This window comes from Vigna unguiculata, unplaced genomic scaffold (genome assembly GCF_004118075.2).
Source record: "Vigna unguiculata cultivar IT97K-499-35 unplaced genomic scaffold, ASM411807v1 contig_476, whole genome shotgun sequence".
Lineage (NCBI taxonomy): Eukaryota > Viridiplantae > Streptophyta > Magnoliopsida > Fabales > Fabaceae > Vigna > Vigna unguiculata.
In genome coordinates, this window is record NW_021011189.1 from 6,230 (window position 1) to 18,017 (window position 11,788).

Here is an 11,788-nt window from a genome sequence, read left to right on the forward strand (position 1 = left end):
AGATGGAAGGAAAGAGAAAACTGATCTTTGATCACTAGTACATTTTTTTTATGTAGAAACACACAAACTTTTGTTTCCTTTTACCATTACCAACGATATATACATTTTACATTATTCAAGTATGCTTGTATGGAATATTGTTAGAAGTGTAGATAGTAAAGCTTTTCGTGCAATATAGAATTTGATACTGGTCAGAATTTTATGCAGTAGTGCCAATAGAGGATAAAGAACATAAAGATGAAAAATTTACACTAATTAATTGTTGAGAATAGTCCAAGTTTGAGTTAAAGTCCCACATTGGATAGAAAGACAAAGTTAAACACTATATAAGATGAAAGACCCATAATTCCATTGTCTTAAGATTGAGTTAAAAGTGGTGTTAAATGTCTTATATATATAAGACCAATGTCATATACATAGAACCATAATCTCTTGATAACTACAACTAGAGATGGAAAATAAACTTGTGCTCGTGGGTATCACCCGAACCCGTCCCCATTTTGCGGGGAATCTCCGCATTGACTAGGTATGGGTATGGGTATTGGTAATACCTGGAATTTTCAATAGGAGATGAGGATATACATATCTCTGCCCAAATACCCGTTCCCATTTAAATTACTAAAATATCCATAATTTATTAGGTAATCTAATATATATATATATATATATATATATATATATATATATATATATAAACATAATCTATTTCTTACTTTCTCAATTTTTGGTTATACACTTTTTCTTACTCTGTCAATTTTCTGGCTTGTTTTTCAAGATTTAATTTTTATGGTAATTTTTTTTCTTCTTATTACATGATTTTTTCTTTCGTACGTGATTATTTTCATGAGAATGTTTGACTCTTAATTTGTAGCGCTTCTTTTTGTTACTTTGGTTATACACTTTTTCTTGCTCTCTCTAAATTGTTTGGCTTGTTCTATAAGGCTTAAGCAGATCTTCAAGGTACTTTTTCTTTTATCACAATCTTAATTATACATTTTTCTTCCTTTGTGTTATGTTCAAATGGATATTCTCAATTTCATTGAATCAAATTTGGGTCACACATTTAATTATTTTTACTCCTTTATGATTTTTTATTTTTTGTTTATTTTTGTTTCATGGGAATGTTTGACTCTCAATTTTAAGTGCTCAATTGCATAAATCCCTAATTTAATTCAAGATCAAAAGATGAAGAATCTATGTTTAAATTTGAATTATTATTAATTTAATTTTGTTAATTATGCTATTTCGCTTAAGTGGTATAATATAAATTTTTAATAGTATAAAAATATTTGAAATATTTTTAAACTTGATTATTGGTTTTCCTTTTATATTTTGTTAAAAAGAAATTAACCTTTTTACTTTGTTTGATTTGTTTTTGTGTTACCTATGTTAGTTTATAGAGAAAATGAGCACAAGAAATCAAGATTTGAAGGTACCAAGTCCATCACAATGTTCAAAACAACCAACTCCCTTTCAAAATTCCAATAATGACAGTTAATGTCCACTGAATCCATCTACGCAAACACCTTCAGAAGTACATGATGAAATACATTCAACAACACAAGCAAAGCCTGAGAAAGGGAAGTTGAAAAGTGTTGTGTGGCAACACTTTGAAGAGATAAAAGTTGATGGAAAATACAAAGCTAAATGTAACTATTGCAAGAAACTGCTTGGTGGAGAAACAAAGAATGGAACAAAGCACTTGCACCATCATCTAGACATATGTATTCAAAATAAGACTTTAACAAGGGGAAAAGGGGGACAAAAAACACTTTTTTCTAAGATTATAAGTGGCAAAAAGGAGTTGGCTTGTGGAGCATATAATGAAGAAAATGCCAAGAGGGAACTTGCTACAATGATTATATTGCATGAATATTCATTGTCAATAGTAGACCTTATTGGTTTTATTAGATTCGTGACAACAATTCGACAATTATTTCAACTTCCTTCACGAAATACGATAAAGAAAGAGATACTCGGTATCTATGGACATGAAAAACAAGTTTTTATAAAGTTGATAGATACAAATAAAGGAAGAATAACAATTACATCGAATATGTGGACTGCAAGTAATCAAAAGAAAGGGTATATGTCTATCACATCTCACTATTGATAACAAGTGGACCTTGCAAAATATAATTTTGAGGTACACCTTTTTTAATTTTTAAGTTTTCAATAAATTTTTTATGCGCCTCTAGAAAGAGTATATGTCTTACAAAATATTGCTTAATTATAGGTTCATTTATGTTCCCGCACCTCACACAGCTGATCGACTTTGCAATGAATTAGTTGATTTTTGTTCGATTGGAATATTGATACAAAATTGTCTACTATCACTTTGGACAACTGTAGCACAAATGATAGCATGATTGAAAAATTAAGGATAAGTTGAAGTTGGACGCACTCATTAAGGAAGGGTCTTTGGTTCATATGCATTGTTTAGCACATATCCTTAATTTGATTGTGAAAGATTTGAGGAATCAATTGGACAATTGCAAATTTCTTTCACGAAAAAATTAAGTTTGGATTACCCAACTAGATGGAATTCTACTTACAAGATGCTTGATATTGGCATATGTTATAAGGATGTTTTTTTTAGGTTAAAGCAACGTGAAGCTCAATACACTTCTTTGCCAACTGATATGTAGTGGGAATTCGCAAAGGATGTTTGTGGAAGGCTAAAATTGTTTAATGACATCACAAAAATCATTTCTAGCTCCACATGCCCAACTGCCAACATCTTTTTCCCAAATATTTGTGAGATCAAGCTTGCAATAAATGATTGGGTTAAATCTCCTAAGACAGTCATTCAAATATGACAATACAAATGTTAAAGAAATTTGAAAGTTACTGGAGTGTTATTCATGATATATTGGCAATTGCTTCAGTTTTAGATCCAAGGTACAAGATGGACATGTTAGAATATTATTTTTATAAATTGTATGGTATTGATTTTGATCTAAAACTTAGTAGGATTTGTCATGTGCTATGATTTGGTTTAGAATATGAATCAAAAAAGAATGCAACTTCTTCTTATAAAGCTACATTGTTGGAGTTGGAAAAGGTTGTTGATAATGATGCAAATGAATTTTTAGAGTTTATGGCAAAAAAAGAAAAAAAAATGTAGAACTACAGTTATGAAAACAGAGTTGGATTATTACTTGGAAGAAGATAAATTGCCAATTACACAAGAATTTGATATCCTATCATGGTGGAAAACAAATGGGTTAAAGTTTCCAACCCTTCAAGCAATTGCAAGGGATGATTTAGCTATTCCAATAACAATTGTAGCTTTGAATCTGCTTTTAGTACTAGTGGTTAGATATTAACTTCTCATTGTAGTTGATTTCATCATATTACTATAGAGGCTTTGATGTGTACAAGAAGTTGGATATGAAACTTAAACCATTTAGGTAAGTTACTCAAATTTTTAATATTTATTGTTAGTATTTTTTTATGAATTCTCATTTAATATTCTATATTTGGTGTTTGTAGGTGTTAAAAAATTAAAAGAAAAATATGTTCTCATGAGTGAAAATGAATCTGATGAAAAAGGTACGTTATATTCTATTAATTAAAATTTCCAATTTTAATTATTATATCATATCTAATTTTTCATTTTTTTTCTATGTGTAGGTGGATCAAATGCAAATGAAACCATTGATCGTTTGTAAAATTAATAAATATTTTAGTTATTATAAATTTTTAGTAATATGTAATTGTTTAGCTTTTATAATTATTTGAATTTCTCTAGTTGTTATTTGATACTTTAATTTGAGATTTATAGTACTACAACATTTTTTTTAATATTTGACATCATGAAAAGAAAAAAGACTATGTTATTTTAATATTGAATATTTTGATAGTATCATGATTCCTTTGATGTGACTTTTAAATTTTTTTATAAAAATTATTTAATTGATATTTGGAACAGTAAAAAAATGGGTATGGATATAGGTATAAGAATATACCCGTTACCCAGTGGGGATGGGGACGGATCAAAGTTGTATATCCGCTGAGTTTGGAAATGAGAATGGGGATGAATTTTTATTATGGGGATGAGGATGAGATCATGATACCCGTACCTGTCCCGTTGCCATCTCTATCATGAACCAGGGTAGAAATCTCCAAGGATGTTAGTATGCTATTCCTCAATTTTATTTATAGAAAGTCCCAACACACATATGCATAAAAGTAGTAGAAAAATAGGTTGGAAGGTACAACCATATGTTTGAATTGGTTATATCTTGTGAGATTCCACCACATGCACGCTTGATAACCTTGGGTTGGCTTTGTACTTCATTCCATTTTGAGTTATATATAACTTTCATATATCATTTTACATTTATTTAAGTACTCCTTCATATTCTTTTAGCCGATAATAAAAATTCAAGATTACGTTTTTAAATTTGTTTTCGTAGTCAATAATTACAATAGATATTACATTTTCACCTATTAAAGTGTCCTTAAAGTGTCATTTGAGATTCGTCCCACTTGCTCTTCGTCCCCATTTGGCCAGCAGTGTGTGGAGACTCTAGCCTCCCTCTCCCAAGTTCGTCTTTCAATTTGGTACAAGATGTTAGTTTTTCATTTCTTGATTGCTCGTTATTTCTTGTTTATTGTATGTATATAATTGCTTGTATTTTGTATTTGCCATTATAGTTTTAATCTTAGACTATATTTTTGGCCTATTTCTTTTTTTATTTGAACTTTTTAATGATGTTTGTAAATTAGGAAATAAAATTATATTTATTGTTAGATGTTGCATGTTTAAATATTCTAATTGCATTTGACTTTGAATATTATTGTTGCATTAATTGTTATTTATATATGTAGATTTATTACACTTTAGTATACATTTGTGCCATACATTGATAAGTAGGTGTTTTTGTTTGTAATATTTTATGAAGTATTATTAATTATTTCGGCTAAGTACTTTTACTACAAAAAATCATGTATATAACGATGTTTTTAATATGACGGTTAATTAAAACTGTTATTTTTCGCAGTATAATACGCCAGTTTGATAACTGCCATAATGTACATGTATAATATGGCGTTTCTAACCACCATCTTTTACATTGTCATATTATTATTTAAAATTGTGTCATTTTGAAATACCACTTTACATAAACATTATTTTTATAATTTTATGAAGTTATTTCCTATCCCACTTTTGTCTCGGTACCCCCTTTTTGGTAAAACTTTGTTCCCTCTCTTTTCTATTTCATTTTCCCACTCAACAGTTTAATATTTCCTTAACTAAGATTACTTTTCCAAATTCATTGACACCCAATTACTCAAACCCCAAATCACTTCATTCTCACAACGTTCACTCAAACTTTCTCCTTCATTTCACCTCTTTCTCCTTTCTCCTTCCTTCTCGATCTGTGTTTGCACCTCCATTTGTGCCTCAGTCCATGATTTCCTCTGTTCGCATATACATTAGCGCCTTCATTTGCTCGATTGGGTTCTTCATCCTCGTTCGGAAGGAGAAAGGTTTGATTGGGTCATGTAACCACTCCTTTTCTGTTTCTGGTATGACATTCATCAAATTAGTGTTGCCTTTCTGAATTTACTCTTGCCTATTTTTGATTTGAGTGGCCAATTGTACAATTAGGGTTTTCTCTTTGATTCCTTCACGTGGTGGACAATGCCAGTTCGACATTGAAGGGCGAGGAACTCGCACCCGTTGTCTCCCCCACACTGAAGCTCGAAATCGATAGGCAGGTTTACAGGCCTGGTGATCCTGTCGTTGTGACCATCCAGATCTCCATCCCACAAATGGGTGCTCGTTTCTAATGGAAAGACTCGATTTTGAGATCAGGGGCATCGAGAAAATTGGACACTTAGTGGTTCGCCACGCAGAAGCCTATGTTTGGCACAAGACATAGGAGAGGTATGTTGTTACAGCAATAACACTCAAATTGGAGTTTTAGTTCTTTTAGTTGTTGTTTTGTTTAATTTGTTAACAACTAGATGAAAATTTATAGTTTCTACTGTATCATTGTTATTATGATGGTAAATAAGTTTTGTTCTGCCAAAATATCTTGAAATTCAGGTTACTCTCTCTACTCCCTATAGAAATTTTATACTTGTTTTAGTCCTTACTTGAAGTGACATGGTTTTAGCACACATAACACACCCTTTTGATCATAATCTGTATTTATGTTGGTACATTACTGGTGTTGATGTTTGTAAGGTTCTGCAACAATTTTTTCTCTCTAATCGGATATTACATGGCATGAACTCCAATTTCATATATATCGTTTAACATTTTTATGTGTGTTTCTTAAAAATGGTGTTTCCATAAAGAAAAACAAGAGATTACATGATGATAGTTAATTAGTTACACTTCTAATAGGAAAATTTCTTAATTAACTTTATGTCATGCTCTACAATTTTTACATTCTTTTCTTGTTGAAAGTCCTTGTCGTAATGTTTTGTTGTGAGAAATAGTTTTCATTTAATCATTTACGTTTAATGTGAGGCATAATTTGTCTTTTTGGTTTATGTATGTCAGGGGTGGAAATTAGTGTTAAAATATAGCGAAAGCACTAAAATGGTACAACTTTATTTGGAAACAACTGATATGGTTACCTTTTGTAAAAAAATAGGTAAATGGTAAGTTGTGATTTTAAGTATAACTTTCATCCTTTTGCTTTTTGTTTATTTATTTTAGTAATAAAGTTGTGCTTTGAAACAAGATTTTAGTATTTTTTTTAATATAGAAATTGTGCTGTAAAACTTAATTTTAGTATTTTTTAAGGTGAAGTTATGATTACAAGCATGAGTTTTAGTGCAAATTAAATTACTTTAAAGTTGTGCTTTAAAATTAGGACTTTAGGTTTTTTTTAAGGTGAAGTTATGATTACAACCATGATTTTTATTCCAAATTAAATTACTTTAAAATTGTGCTTTAAATTAGGATTTTAGGTTTTTTTAAGGTGAATTTATGATTACAAGCTATTAATTTGCTTTCCAAAAAATCAAGAGGGTAATGTTGCTTTTAAAATAAATATTTCAAAAGCTTATGACACTTTGAATTGAACTTTTTTGATAAAAGTGTTACATGGTTTTTAATTTCATAGCAGGTTCACCTCTTGGACTTTAACTATATTAAAGTTTGATTACATGTGATTCTTCCAACTCTAATTTACTTTTTCTTATTTTCATTCATTATGTTTTATCCCCTATTACTGAGACCAATTTTGCCATTTAAGGTTGATAATAGAAAGACATATATTATATGTATTTCTATTTAATGATTTACGACAAATAACAAAGCCTGTTTTGAAAGAAAAAATAAAGACTATTCATGCACCAACGATTACTCAAAGTGATATGAAAGCCATGATACAAATATCATTCACATCTTTATGTTAATTTAAATCATATATTACACAACATTATAGTTATTTTACAATGATTTTTACCTTCTCTATTTGTATAGGATAAACTTGGACAACTTGCAAGTTAAAGCTGGTGCAAACTTTGTTCCAGCTTATTTCATATAATATCAAGGTTTGAGCTTAAGTCATGTTCTTTGCAATTCAATTATTTTAGTTTAAATCTTTCATTTAATTGTTTTGAGGATAAAATATATATGTTTTGTCCTTTATTTTATAATTGCTTTGAATGAATACGTTGGTTAACTAATTATTTTAGTTAACTCTTCATTTAGTGTTTTGAGGATAGAACACCTTCCTCTTGTTTGTATGATTTCTTTCCTAAGTAATGAATTTTTTTTCTTTGGTATTTATTTTGTAGTCATGCCAATAGATAAATTGAGGACTTCTAAACCACGAAACACCATTGAATATTCAAATGGGTTGAATATTTTTTTTTGGATTTTGCTTTTGAACATGGTAATGGTCGTGTTATTAAGTGTCCATGTTCAAAGTGTGGTTTCAATAAATGGCAAACTAGGGATGCGGTTCTAGAACACTTAACATGTAGACCTTTTTCTGAAAACTACAAAACATGGTATATGCATGGTGAAGGACCAAGTGTAAGTGATTCCATGGCTGGTAGAAGTGCAAATGTGGTTCAAGATTTTTTAGAATCTCAAAATCCAATGGAAGACATGTTGAATGATGCATTCAGGTTTGTGGGGAATGATGTTAATGATTTTGACAAGGCTACTGAAGATGATGGTGTGCAAGCTAATATGATGTGTGGTGAAGGAAATACAGATTTTGATGCTTTGTTGAAGGAAAATAACCAACCATTATATGATGATTGTACAAAGTATTCAAAATAATCATTCATGTTGAAGTTATATCATATAAAGTGCATGTGTAGAATGAGTGACAAAGTAATGACATTGATTCTAGAGTTGCTAAAGGACGCATTTGAACATGCTAAGTTTCCTAGCTCATTCTACGAGGCCAAGAATTCAATTAGCAAGCTTGGTCTTAACTATGTCAAAATACCAGCTTGCCCAAAAGACTGCATGCTATATTGGGGCGAAGAGAATGAAGACTTAGAAGAATGTAAACAGTGTAAGATGTCTAAATGGAAAGATAAAAATAAGAAACAATATGCAAAGATATTGCGTTACTTTCCCTTAAAGTCGAGATTGCAAAGATTATTTATGTCTTCTAAGACAATTGATTCTATGACATGGCATGCATCAGAAAAAAAGGTTTTCATTGTCAAAAGCAAAGAAGAAAACATTTTTTCAAACATTGAAAAATGTTAAAATGCTAGATGGATACTCAAGTAACATTTCACGATGTATCGACTTGAAAAATGGAAATATATTTGGACTTAAAAGTCATGATTGTCATATTCTTATGGAACACTTACTACCTATTTCCATACGCAATCTTTTTCCAAAAAATGTCACTGCTGTGATAGTAGAATTATGTTCCTTTTTTCGACAATTATGTGGCAAAAGTTTAAGTCAATTAGATCTTGAAAAACTTGAGTGTCGCATGATTCAAACACTATGCCACTTAGAAATGTTATTCCCTCCAATCTTTTTTACAATCATGGTTCATTTAACTTGTCACCTAGCTGGGGAGGCAAAACTTGGAGGTCTGGTACATTATCGTTGGATGTATCCCATTGAAAGGTTTGTCTACAACACACCTTTCTATTTTTGTTTAAGTGTAACATTTGTTTTGCCTAATTGTTTTAAAATAGGTATTTGGGACACTTAAAGTCCTATGTTTGAAACAAATCACAACCCGAAGGTTCTATTGCTTAAGGATACATAGTTGAAGAGGTTCTAACCTTTTGCTCTTAGTATATGGAAGGGATGGAGACAAGAATTAATAGACCTTCACGTGTGGATGATTGTGGTGATACAAAATTATCTGAATTGAGTACCGTATTTCCACTAATTGGTAGAGTAATAAGTGCCTCTTCAACTTTTCAAATGTCAACCATGGAGAAAACCCGAAGCACATCGATATGTGTTATTTAATTGCCCTCTTGTTAAACCTTATATTGAGTGAGTATTACCATAAACAATAATGTAGTTATATTTAAAATGTGTTTTTATGGTATTATTAGTAATATGTTGAGATATTATATTAGAGAATTTAAAGATCATTTGCGAAGGCAGTCTAGAAGGTGAAGAATTTCCAATACAAAGATAAAAAAGATTGTTAATAAGGATTTCATGAATTGGTTTCCTCGTAGGGTATGTACAATATGTGTTATTAGATCTTAAATTAAAGTTTCACTTTAAATTGACGTCTAAATTCATTATTTTTTTAGATTGATAACCCATACATTTCGAGTTTCGTGCCAGATGATCTGAAGTATTTAGCTCAACGTCCAACACCACATGCTAGAAGATTTACTACCTTTAATGTAAATGGATTCAAATTTAGAACTCAAAGTCGAGAACATGGGATGAAAACCCAAAATAGTGGAGTGTTCTTAACTTCTTCAACATCATGTGTTGCAAGTAGTGCAGACAATAACATTAGAGAAGCAGATTTGGCATATTATGGAAAATTAGAAGACATAATTTAGCTCAATTACTATGGGAAATTTAAAGTTATATTGTTCAAATGTAAATGGGCTGAAACCACACAAGAAAGGGGGTTTAAAAAGGATGCATGGGGTTCACTTGTATAAATTTTTCACGATTAATTCACATTGGAGATCGTGAGGATCATGACCCATACATCGAAGCTTCACAAGCTAAAATGGTCTATTATGTCAACGATGAGGTCAATAATGATTGGGCCATTTCTCTCCATGTCAAACCAAGAGACTTTTATGATATGGGAGAAGGTGATATTGATGTTTGTGAAGTTGAAACATGTCCACAACAAGACTTAAATCAATTTTTTAGTGACTCTGAACAACCACTAGTGCAAAATTGTATTTTTACCTCGCCTTATAGGTCTCGGTTGGCAAGGAACCGAAGCATATAATGGCGCGGTGGCATTTTTGCAATTCCAAGCAACTTTTATGCCTCGGTTCAAGAAAAGCCCGAAGCCAAAAGGGGTTATATGCTTCGGTTAAAAAAAAACCGGTGCCAAAAGGTGCTTATATGCTTCGGTTGAAGAGACCCGAAGTCAAAAACGTGACTGAAAATTTCAAAAATGCCACTAGCTGTCACGTCTTTGGCCTCGGGTGGCACAGAACCGGGGCCAAATAGGGCTATATGCCTCGGTTATTAATTGAACCGAGGCCATATAGTTTAATTAGGGCACAAAAACACGAACCCCTCTACTTCTTCCTCGCGCGCCGCTGCATCTCCTCTATCTCTCTCTGCGCGCATTTTCTCCAAACCCTAACTCTCTTCTTTCGCACGCTGCCACCACGCCAGCCACCGAGACTGGGTCCGCGAGCACCAAGGAAACCAGCCCTCCGGCCGCCGCGACAACGACCGCTCCTGTCCAAGACTCCAACTCTCTGTTTCTCTATTTCTGATTTGTTCTTGGGTGTGAACGATTGGGGAAGATGAAACGTAAGAGTTTTGTGCTGGGACGGGGGTTCTGATTTGCTGTGATGTTGTATTGCAGGGAAGCTCTTGCGGTTCGACAGCCGGTGACGGATTTTTCCGGCGAAGACGAAGAGGAAGAGGAGGCGAAGAAGGAGGAAGAAGAAGAGAAGGAGAACGTGGCGGATGACGGTGGTGATGCGAAGGCCTCAACGATCGACGCGGGGCTTGCGAAATTCGTGAAAAAGATGCCCATGTTTGAACCTGAGAGGGTGGAATCGAAAGAGAGACCCCTCAAAGTGAATTTGGACTTGGCGTTAAGCTTATGGCTAGAAGAAACTTTCGATACAAAGAAGCAGAGGCATTGCTTCGAAAGCTGTGGTGTCACTTTTTTCCTTTTCTTTAATTACTGAGTTTGTTTCTGTGGAAATATTGGCAAGTTCTTTTTTGATGGTTTTGAATGGGAATGGAAGTGTATAAGCTTTTGGCCTGAAGAGGAGCGTGCTGTGTTGTTTTGAATTTCACTTATGTTTGATGCAGCAGAATTTGTGAGAATCTTAGGTTGTCCATTAAACCTCTCATCAACGCACAGGGACATATCTCGCGAAAAATTTAATTTAAAAATTATTTTTACCATATGGCTTCGGTTCTCGTGGACCCGAGGCAGAAAAGGAACCCTATGGCTCCGGTTCATTTAAAACCGAGGCATAAAAGGGACTTTATGGCTTCGGGTAACAACCGAGGCCAAAAGGGGTACCTTTTGGCCTCACCCCAATATGCCTCGGTTCCAGACCCGAGGCAAAATGAGGAAAATAACCGGGGCAAAAAGCCCTTAGTGTACTAGTGAACTAGCACTTTTTAGGGATGATGAAGATGATG